The 11,862-nt window shown below is 36.2% G+C and overlaps 1 non-coding gene across 1 annotated transcript; it reads left to right on the top strand.

Moving 5' to 3' along the window:
* The first annotated feature begins 6,377 nt into the window (after nucleotides 1-6,377).
* LOC140858344 (small nucleolar RNA R71) lies at nucleotides 6,378-6,483 on the top strand. The gene has a single exon (XR_012141908.1). It is a non-coding gene; the product is annotated as a small nucleolar RNA R71 (small nucleolar RNA).
* The last annotated feature ends 5,379 nt before the right edge of the window (nucleotides 6,484-11,862 follow it).

The raw sequence follows: 11,862 nt of genomic DNA, 5'->3' as shown, positions 1-11,862 counted from the left end.
CTCAGCTACGTATAGACAATCCTAACTGTATCAGTAATGACTTAGCTGCACTTGCACAAAAATCTGACAGATATGTATCAGTATATTCAGCATGCATAGTCAATGGTGTGCGATTCTTAGCAAAAAATCATGATCGCGATCGAACCACACAGAATTGTGGAATAAGCATGGAGGGCGAGCACAAGGGTGAAATAATAGATTTTTTTGGTGTTCTGCATAAGATTTTAGAGTTGAGATATAGTGGTCTTCGACGGATTGTGTTATTCAAGTGTCGATGGTATAACTTAGGACGACACAGGCCAATTATTATAGATCCTCAACTCGTCAGTGTCCACACTGGTCATGTATGGTATGAAAGTGATCCTTATATTTTTACAAAGCAAGCGAGACTAGTGTGGTATATTGATGATAACAAAATGAAAGAGCTTTGGCGAGTTGCAATAAGGGCTCAGCATAGGCATTTGTTTGATCCCGCACTTTTCACATACCCGAACGATGAAGATCTAGAGAATGAAGTCCGTGTAATTATTGAAAATGAAGCATATCAAATGCAAGCACCAGATAACATATTAGTGCCAGATGATACGATTGACATAGGATAATTACAAAGAGATGACTATGAACCTGAGGATGTTTCTATTGTTGGATCATCGATAAGGGCACGAGCACGAGCACGATCCAAAAATAACTTCATTAATGATGATGATGATAGTACTTTAGGATCGAAGTCTTCTATGACTCCCGTCGAAGATGACTATATGGACACGAGTTCAGAATCTGAGAACAATAATTAATATGAATAAGTAATTCAATTTATTTTTTTTGTTATATCATGTAATACTTGAATTTTTTTGATTACGTGCTGATTTAAATTATTTTAATCATTACAGCATCATGACTGGTCCTGGACGTAGACGTTCACGGGGTAGGCAGCAAGCTCCGCTTGATGATACACATCCTCACTTTAGCATTTTGCATGATGAGTCAGAGGATTTAGATGAGACTCAGTTGTCCGAGTCCACAGAGCAAACTAGTGCTCAGCCAGAGCTTGCCCAGCCGGAGGTCATGGCACCGCAGCATCATCCCCTTACAGGTACATCTCTATCAATTTATAAACCATATATATTTTTTTGTTATATGCATTTAGTGATACATGATATATGTTCATTTCACCAATTTTTACATGTAGGAACACAGTATCAACGTGCAGTGTGTGGTCCTAGTAGGGGTCTTGTTTTGAAAAAATATGTGCATACACACAATGAAAAGTCGAAGGTACAGATATTTCGAGATCATCCGGTTGGCACAGAGGCTAGTATCGTCGCAAATGAGATCAGTTTGTATATGTGGAATCATTTTTCGTGGGCTGCTAAAAGTTTCAAGCATGTAGCTCCTCGATACCGTGATGCTCTAGTCTCTCACATCAAGGTAAGAATTAAATTTGGATGTCTTGCATATCATTACATGATCCATATTATTTTTGGTTATATAAATAAATTTTTTATTATATAAATAATTTCATGTATTTGCTTTTTAGTATGATGACTGTGTAGGATAATGTTGACTTCGAGGATTGCACCGACGAAGAAGTGACGGCATGTATTCTCAAAATGACTGCAAATAGATACAGAGATCGATGATGTAGGCTTCATAAATACTACAATGAGCTGCAGGCGAAGGGGATTGATCCTGTGACCCAGCCATACAGAAATTGGGCTGGGTCTAGTGACGATTGGCGGTGGTTATGTGAGCATTTTGAAAGTGAGGCATTTCAGGTATGTCTAGTGTTTCAAGTTATTTTAATTTTGTTATATCCTTTATTGATTATAATTGTATGTATTTTGTAGCGACGATCGGAGGCGAATAAGATGAATAGGAGTAAGATTGATTCTATTCACACGCAAGGAAGTGCCTCTTTTGCACAGAAAATGAAAAGGATAGTACGTAACTACATTTGCAATCATACTTTGTAACTTCTTATTAAATATTTATATTATTTTGATTTCTTTTTTTTCTTTTTTTTTGTTTGAACAGGGACTATCTGGAGTCGACCCCTGATGCGTAGTCGTTGATAGCACCAAAAATAACTCTACTCACTACGTAGGTAGGATGAGTCGAGATCGTATCCTCAGGGACCTTGGACTAAGTTGAGATTGCAAGGTAAAAGAAAGAAGCGTTGTTTTTGATTTAGAAAATAAATTATCGTAAAATTGAAGTAATTAAAAAATAAAGAGCTCGGGAGTTTTGAATTAATTTGCACTAGCAGAGTTGTATCTCTTTTTTAACTAAATAGATGTGATTAATCTTAGAAAAAATATCTGTCTTTCCTCGGCACGCTCCGTACTCGTAGATCACGGTGCGTCTCCGGAAAGACTAGGTACACAACTCTTCTTTCCTCGGCACGCCCCGTATCCGTAGATCACGACGCGTCTCCGAAAAGTAAAAGTTGTTCCTAATATTAATCTAACAAGAAAGCATAAATAAAAGCATATGATAGGGAGCAAATAAAGAACTCATGACAATTTAAATAAAAAGCATAATCTTTATTGCATATAAAGAAATACAGAAAAGTTTAGAACAATAAACCATCTCTATGTCGTTACAAAATTACTTCTCCACTCCCGAGACTGCTAGCCTAGCTGCTCATGAAGTAGTCCCTTTCTATTCCTCTATGCAAGGCTTTAGAAGAATTTCTGGGCTCCTCCTCTAATGGGAGTACAAAAGTATTTTTATAGGTGTTAGGAGGGAGGAGTTTTATATGATTTTTTGATGTGGGACTAAAAAAATACAAATCTTTCAAAACATTTCTAAATATTATTTTTTTTCTTATTTTGAACTTGTCTGCAGTGCGCCCACACCCGCGAGATGTGCACCCGTGCCCGCGTCAGTGCCGCATCCTGCGTCCGCTCCCCGCGTCCAAACCGCGTCCACGCGCCAGCTTCCCGCATGTTCATGCGCATTCACGCGCCAAAGGAGTCACGCGTGCCCAGGAGCCAAAAAAATTCACGCGCGCCCCGAGCCAAAGAATTCACGTGAAACCCTTTTCTTTTTTTTTTATATTCCAAAAAGAAACAAAAGTTCCTTCATAATGACATCTATATCCTTTTTAGATTCCTTGCATAGTATCTTCATTTTCTATAATACCGGATGCGTCTTTCTTTTATTTTAATTTTATTTTAAGTTCAATTTTCTTCAATCTTGAGTCTTTTTGATCTATGAATCGGACTCTTTGTATCGGCGATCACCTTTCCTGTAAAACATAGAAAGAAACATCAAATTCTTAATAAATAAGATAAATTAAATATAATTTTTTAATTTAAAATACTTAAATTAAGTATTTATCACACCCCCCAACTTGAATTTTGCTCGTCCTCGAGTAAAATAGATATATCAGCATTGTGTACTGACTCAGTTTTGAATCAATAATTAGGTTAGGCATCCCAAAAGGTAGATGATACTTGGTCAGACCATTAAAGAGATATTTCATTGGATTATCAATTTGACCCAATTAGTGGTTGAGTATTAACTAAAGAAATTTCAGAGCTTTTCTTTCACCAACTCCCCACTTTACTCTTTAAATCCTCTAACTTAATGGGAAAGAGGTTTATCATCTTCTTGCAATTTAGTCTCCTTTTTATATATATATATATATATATACATATAACATTGCCTACCTTTTTACGCGAACCACAACGCTTACTTAGGCGAAAGGGCCCGGTTACTCAGTAGGAGACCAATGTTGTTTTTCTCTCTTTTCTTCTTTTTTTTTTTAATTTTTTAATTAATTTTTTTTTTTTAAGGAGACTTTTTTTTTTTTTTTTTACATACCTCGATCTTTCCACCTAATTTTTCATGAAGCAGATTCTTTATTGAGATCAGTAAGAAGAGGGTTGTAGAATCACTCCTAAAATTTGGTCTAGTTCAAACCCTACCATTCATTGGGTTTTCTTAATAATTTATTCCTCAGTATCTCTAAAATTATCTTGACCGTTAATCATTCATTTATTAGGATGCCTAATTGACTCTTGATCAAAATAAAATTTGAATACACAAAACTAATTATTTCTGACCATACTCGAGGATTTGATTAATTCCCCCCCAACTTAATCTACATTGTCCTCAATGGAGTAGAAAAGCAAAGAAAATAAAAGGAGAGAGTGCACCTGAGATAATTTTGCTTCGAAAGTTGAAGATAGCTTCATTGATTAATAGGCTCTTGTTCTAAATTCCTGCAGCTGCGATAAAGTAAAAAAAAATATGAAATCATTGGGTTGCCTCCCAACAAGCGCTAAGTTTTATGTCTTCAGCCAGACGTCAAGTTTATTAACAGACTCTTCCATACAGAGTGGTCCTTTATTCTTTAAAAAAAATGATGATCAGTTAAAACAAGATAGAAAAAATTTGGGTTGCCTCCCAAAAAGTGCTAAGTTTTACGTCTTCAGCCAGACGTCATATGCAATAAAACCAAAAAAAAATGGGTAATGGCTCATACTTGATTGTCCATGGAGGAGTGGTTTTATCATGTGGTGTATCCAACAATATGTTAACTTCTTTCATATATCCCTTAAAGTCATACACTCCAAAGTGAGCCAAGCAAGTATCTAAGGGTTCAGGTGCTAGAATTGTGGGTGTTGCATCTTCTATAATATCTTCTAGTGTATCTACTTTGAAGCAACTATCCATTGATGGTCCTTGGGAAGCACCAAACACATTCAGTCTCAGTTTCTTATTCCCAAACGATACGTCCATGACTCCTGTCCTACAATTGATGCATGCATTCGCCGTAGCTAGGAAAGGTCGTCCTAAGATAATGGGAATTTGTCTGGGGTTGCCACTTAATTCCATATCGAGAACCAGAAAATCAACTGAAAAGTAAAACTCATCTACCTTGACCAAGACATCCTCAAGCATTCCACGTGATTCTTTAATTGATCTGTCGGCTAACTGTAATGTGACTGATGTGGGTTTCAGTTCTCCGAATCCAAAAAGTTCATACACCGAACTAGGTAAAAGATTCACACTTGCCCCTAAATCTAGAAGAGCTTTTTCAATGTGATAATCTCCTATAACACAGGAAATGATGGGGGCTCCTGGGTCTTTAAGCTTTGGAGGAGTGGCATGCTGGACGACAGAACTAGCCTGTTCAGTGAGACGTACTTTTTTTGGGATTTGTGATCTAGATTTACGTTTTTGGGTGCACAAATCCTTCAAAAATTTGGCATAAGCAGGGACCTGTTTGATTGCGTCTAGAAGGAAAAGATTAATTTGGACTTGCTTAAACAATTCCAACATCTCATCGAGTTTTTCTCCCTTCTTATCTGCAGGAATAGGGGCTTTCAGGGTATCCAAAAATAGGGCTTTAGGCAAGTAAGATGATTCCGGTGCAGTTGGTTCCTTCTCTATTTTCAGGTCCTCCTTGTTCTTGGGTGATTTGGATTCGGTTAGAGGTTTAGGGTCAGTCTCATTGGTTTTACTAGTGTGTTCAATGACCTTCCCACTTCTCAGAGTCATGATTGATTTGGCATGTTCAGAAAAAGCTTCTGGGGTATTATAACTCTCAATCACAAATTGCCCTCTTGGGTTGCTCTCGGGTTGGCTAGGTAATTTTCCTTCTTCCCTCCTACTGAATGCAGTCGCTAGTTGACCTATTTGGGTCTCTAGCTTAGCAATGGATTGTGTGTGGGAGTTAAGGATCTGAGTGTTGACTTCTAATCTTTCTAGTGCTTTCAGGACTTTTTCCTCAAAAGCTGAGCTGTGACCAGTAGTAGACGGTTGAGGAATATTTTGGAATTGATGGTATGGTCCATGCCTATATGTTGGGTCTTGATATTGAGGTCGAGGTGTGGCAGGACCAACCACTGGTTGTGGTCTCCAGGAAAAATTTGGATGGTTTCTCCAGCCGGGGTTATAAGTGTTCGAATATGGATCGTTTCCTGGTCTGCGAGCTTGTTGGACTTGAGCTTGCTGAACCTGCTCGTGCACAAACTCAGGAAATTGAGGTGCGGCTGGGCATTCATTAACAAAATGGTTCGGACTTGCACACAATGCACAAATTTCTTGGATTGGATTAGGTGGAATCGGGGATTGTCCAGTATTTAAAAGACGATCTAATTTTTGGGACAGTTCATCTACCTTTTGATGGATATCTATTGCATTTCCTACTTCATATATTCCACCTCTTTTTAGGTTTAACATGGGTTTATCTCTAATAGAGGCAGACATATGATGTAATGAATTTTCACTTAAAATTTCAAACAGTTGCCATGCCTCATCCTCACTTTTCAGCATAAATGTCCCACCGCATGATGCATCGACCATTTGTCGATGTCTTTCAGATAGCCCATCATAAAAACATTGGATTAACTGCCACTTGGGTACAGCATGGTGGGGACATTTTCTAATAAGGTCTTTTAATCTCTCCCATGTTTCATGAAACATTTCTCCATCTAATTGGGAAAAACTAGTTATGGCTTTCCTTATTTGATTAGTTTTTCCTATGAGAAAATATTTCTTGAGAAACTCTCCTTGCAGCTGGTCCCAGATTGATATAGTCATGGAATCCAAAGTATGTAGCCAGTATTTGGCTTTGTCCTTAAGTGAGAAAAGGAATAATTTCAACCTAAGAGCATCATCGGAGAAGTTGTAAATTTTGACAGTTGAGCATATCTCAAGAAATTCTTCAAGATGTTTATAAGGGTCTTCATTACTAAGTCCATAAAATGAAGGTAACATTTGGATTATACTGGACTTAATTTCATATTGAGTGGCCTCCACAGGGGGTACTTGAATACAAGGAGAGTAGGTATATGTGGAAGGAGTAAAGTACTCCTTCAATTGCTTCGGTGGATCATTCTCCTGATTTCGATCCATCTTTTTATGTCTGTAGGCTCTAAAGGTTCTTTCTATTTCTGGATCAAAAGGTTGGATTTCTGGTCGTAACGATCTACGGCCAAGCATACACCTTACAATTATACTGTAGAGCACACACAGAATTTTTTTTTTTTTAAATATATATTTTTATAATAAAGTGAGAAAAGAATGAAGAAAATCTAAAGAGAAGAACCTAAGAACCTTAAATCTATGAAAAAAGAGAAATTAATTAATGTTTAGATGTTAATTGCAATCAACTTAAACAATCATAGACTCTCTATCCTAAGGTTAACTTAGATCTAGACAGCTCCTAACTTTCAAGATTGCTTTTGAGCACTCCAAGCTCAAGACTGACTAACTGACTCGGCCAGGTAAGCGTAAGATGTGGGAGGTTCCCTGCTCGTTGCTTTCCTTAGACACCAACTAAGTTGGCCAGGTCAGTCAACGGAACCAATTGAAAACCACTTTCTTTAACCACTTGCCTTAGACACCGAGCAATTAACCAATCCGCACTCGGTTCAACTCTAGAGCTTTCTTATCCTATTGAGCTCGAAATTCCTAGGGTTGACGTCTAGTTGATTTTAAATTAAGGTCTAGGTTATGCAAATGCAAGGGAGTGATTTGTGGGCCAAGGAAGGGTGATCAACTCCCCACCTTATCTGGTTAATGGGTTATTGCCCTTAAGATCAATTATGGAGATGCAATGCAAAGAAACAAGGTGTCCAATCAGGTTAGAAATTTTTATATTTGAGGTTACGCTATTTTAGTTAAGTGTTATGAAATGTCAGTGTTTTTTTTTTTATATATAATTTTATCTTGTTGTATTTTTTTTTTAATTTTTTTTTAATTTTGCAAAAAAATAAATTTAAGTGATTAAGTCTAAAAAGTAATAAATTACTGGGCTATGAAAAGTAGCAAATTATTCTAAGCAGCAAAATTCTAAATAGTAAATTAGTTATGCAAGGTAATTCTGTAATTATGCAAATAAGATTATCTAGCTAGAAAGCACTGAAAAAAAAATTTAAAATGAGAAATAAAAACTGAAAAGTATATATATATATTTTTTTTAAATTTTTAAAAAAAAAAAATTTTTTTTTCAATTTTTTTTTTTTTAATTCAACCGTGCCAAGATCCCCGGCAACGGCGCCAAAATTTGATGCGTAGTCGTTGATAGCACCAAAAATAACTCTACTCACTACGTAGGTAGGATGAGTCGAGATCGTATCCTCAGGGACCTTGGGCTAAGTTGAGATTGCAAGGTAAAAGAAAGAAGCGTTGTTTTTTATTTAGAAAATAAATTATCGTAAAATTGAGGTAATTAAAAAATAAAGAGCTCGAGAGTTTTGAATTAATTTGTACTAGCAGAGTTGTATCTCTTTTTTAACTAAATAGATGTGATTAATCTTAGGAAAAATATCTGTCTTTCCTCGGCACGCTCCGTACCCGTAGATCACGGCGCGTCTCCGGAAAGACTAGGTACACAACTCTTCTTTCCTCGGCACGCCTCGTATCCGTAGATCACGATGCATCTCCGGAAAGTAAAAGTTGTTCCTAATATTAATCTAACAAGAAAGCATAAATAAAAGCATATGATAGGGAGCAAATAAAGAACTCATGACAATTTAAATAAAAAGCATAATCTTTATTGCATATAAAGAAATACAGAAAAGTTTAGAACAATAAACCATCTCTGTGTCGTTACAAAATTACTTCTCCACTCCCGAGACTGCTAGCCTAGCTGCTCATGAAGTAGTCCCTTTCTATTCCTCTATGCAAGGTTTTAGAAGAATTTCTGGGCTCCCCCTTTAATGGGAGTACAAAAGTATTTTTATAGGTGTTAGAAGGAAGGAGTTTTATATGATTTTCTGATGTGGGACTAAAAAAATACAAATCTTTTAAAATATTTTTAAATATTATTTTTTTTCTTATTTTGAACTTATCTGCAGTGCGCCCACACCCGCGAGATGTGCACCCGTGCCTGCATCAGCGCCGCGTCCTGCGTCCGCGCCCCGCATCCAAACCGCGTCCACGCGCCAGCTTCCCGCGTGTTCACGCACATTCACGCGCCAAAGGAGTCACGCGTGCCCAGGAGCCAAAAAAATTCACGCGCGCCCCGAGCCAAAGAATTCACGTGAAACCTTTTCTTTTTTTTTTTTTATATTCCAAAAAGAAACAAAAGTTTCTTCATAATGACATCTATATCCTTTTTGGATTCCTTGCATAGTATCTTCATTTTCTATAATACCGGATGCGTCTTTCTTTTATTTTAATTTTATTTTAAGTCCAATTTTCTTCAATCTTGAGTCTTTTTGATCTATGAATCGGACTCTTTGTATCGACGATCACCTTTCCTGTAAAACATAGAAAGAAACATCAAATTCTTAATAAATAAGATAAATTAAATATAATTTTTTAATTTAAAATACTTAAATTAAGTGTTTATCAACCCCTATGCTAAATTCTATCAAAATAAGAGTGGCGAGTTTGTGACCGAGGAGGCAAGGCAGCGTCATGTAAGTATCATTACTCTACATTTTGAATATTTTTAAAGAGTTTGAAAAAAATTTATGATTTTGTTTGATTTATTGTGAAGAAAAAATGTTAGAATTGAGAGAGCAGGCGATGAGGGAGGTTGGATCTAACGGTGATACTGGATCGCAACAAGTTTGTTTGATGACAGATGATACGATTTTGGATACCATCCTCGGACGGTAGCTAGGATCTGGTCATAACATGTGGTCCAAAAAATCACGTAGTTTGTCATCCGATCGGTCTGATGATGCATCGGTGCCAGAGGCAGTTAGGACATCCATGAGCATGATGCAAGATCAGATTAGTTACTGGATGAATCGTAGTCAGACGCTCGAGAGGATAGTAGCTGCGGTGGCGGGATGGCTCGGTATTGATGCTTCTGAGTTAGCATCTCTACAGTCACATGATGCCGCCTCTGCACCACCATCGCGACACATATCGGGTCAGGGATCGACTCCTGGAGAAGGGAACGAGGCCAACGAGTCAGATCATACCTAGTTTGTAGTTATTTTAAATTTAAAATGGTGTATGCAATTATATTTTTGTATATGACAAAGATGGTTATGAAACTTTTTGTTATTTAGTATTGATATTTTGAATTAGAATATTTTTATTGTGTTAATATATTATTTATTTAAAATATGTTTGATTAGAGAATTTGTATTTGAGCAGATTTTTTTTGAAAAAAAAATAAAAATTAAATTTTTTATTTAAAATTTATTTTAGCGACGAAATATTAATTTCGTCGTAAAAAAATTTTGTGAACCCAAAAAAGTAAAATTTTTATTACACATCGTGATGAAATTTTTTATTTCGTTGCTATTTTTGTGACGAAAAAATAATTTCATCGCTAAAAATTTTAATTTTTTTGGGATAAAATTTTTATTTCATCACAATTATAGCGACGAATTTTTTATTTCATCGCCATTATAGCGATGAAATTTTTCTTTCATCGCCATTATCACGATAAAATTTTTATTTCATCGCAATTATAGCAATGAATATTTTTTTCGTCATAATTATTGTGACAAAATTTTTGCGATAAATTTTGTTTGTGACGAATTCCGTCGCTAAGTTTTACGACGAATTTCATTTTCGTCGCAAAAAATTACGACGAAAGGAAAGTTTCATCACAAAAAATAAGAGAATATTTTTTTTAATCACTATATTTAGCGATGAAATTATTTTTCGTTGCAATTTTAGCGATGAAAATTTAAGCTCTTGCGATAAAATATTTTCGTCGCTAATACAGCGCATACTTCTGTAGGAACCAGATCTAGGGTTTCAGGGTTAGATCTTGAAATTTTTTCAAGATCATACAGCGGAAGACTAAAATAAATCAAAATTATTTTTTAAAATTAGAGAATCCCTATATCTAAGATCCTATTACATGATTATTATATAGTATTAAATCAAAAATTAAAATATATAAATATAGCATGAACTACATGTTGATCATATCAACATGTTTCTATACTACATCTAATGTATGTATTAAACAATAGATCAGATCTATTACCTTACAAGTTAGACGTTCTAATCTCGCTGATCCGGGCTTGAGGATGATGTTGCAAGCCGCACATACGTCCGACCTCTAGGAGTCGTCCACACGAGCCCATGAATCTCGATCAGAAGTCCTGCTTCAGGAAATCAGCACAGTATGCTAGTACTACGCTGATCCTTCTTTGATGGTTGATCAGGTGCCTCCTTCTTCTTGATTTGGACTCTTCCAAAGATAAAAAGTAGAAGGAAGAGTTTCAGATCTGAGACGCTCTCAGGAAACTCAAGATGGAGGGAGGAAAGATATGAAAACAAACAACCCTAGAAGAAGACCCTCTTCTTCTTCTCGTTTCTCTCTCTAGACACCCTAACTTGTGTCTTTTATATCTCCACGACCCAAAGGTCTTTCTCTCTGATTTTTGGATGACCCAAAGGTCTCTCAAATCTCTATCTTCTTCGAAAATTTTATGAAGAAACTCATTTTATATAGAGAGATATGATAGAGTCTTTGTCTAGGTCAAATACTTAGTCAAGGCTTATCCAAACATGACAAGTTAAGGGACGCCCAACTCTTGAGCACCTCCTCCTTATTTTTGTGCATGGATTACTAGCAAAGGATGCATAATGTGTACCCTAAAAGCTACAAAAATTCCAAAAAAAATTTGGATAGATTCGGTGCAAAATTGAAAGAGTTTTGGATTTCTAAAATTCTATCTCATATAATTCGAAATCCAAACTTATTCCTTTTTTATTTGATCCAAACCACCTTCCATGTAAGAAAGAAGAGAGGAGACCTTTTGTAAACGTGGGAGAGACTGGGAGAGGGCTTTTGTCGCATAAAATAAGAGGAGATTGGCATTGAATGAGAGAGAGGACGTGAGGAAGGCTTATGTGGTGCAAGGTGGAATCCTAGTCTTACTAGGATTCTATCTTATGACTTGTTTTAATTTTGTTTCTCAA

This window comes from Elaeis guineensis, chromosome 5 (genome assembly GCF_000442705.2).
Source record: "Elaeis guineensis isolate ETL-2024a chromosome 5, EG11, whole genome shotgun sequence".
Lineage (NCBI taxonomy): Eukaryota > Viridiplantae > Streptophyta > Magnoliopsida > Arecales > Arecaceae > Elaeis > Elaeis guineensis.
The sequence above is the reverse complement of the archived record's forward strand: the minus strand, read 5'-3'. Positions and strand labels throughout refer to the sequence as shown.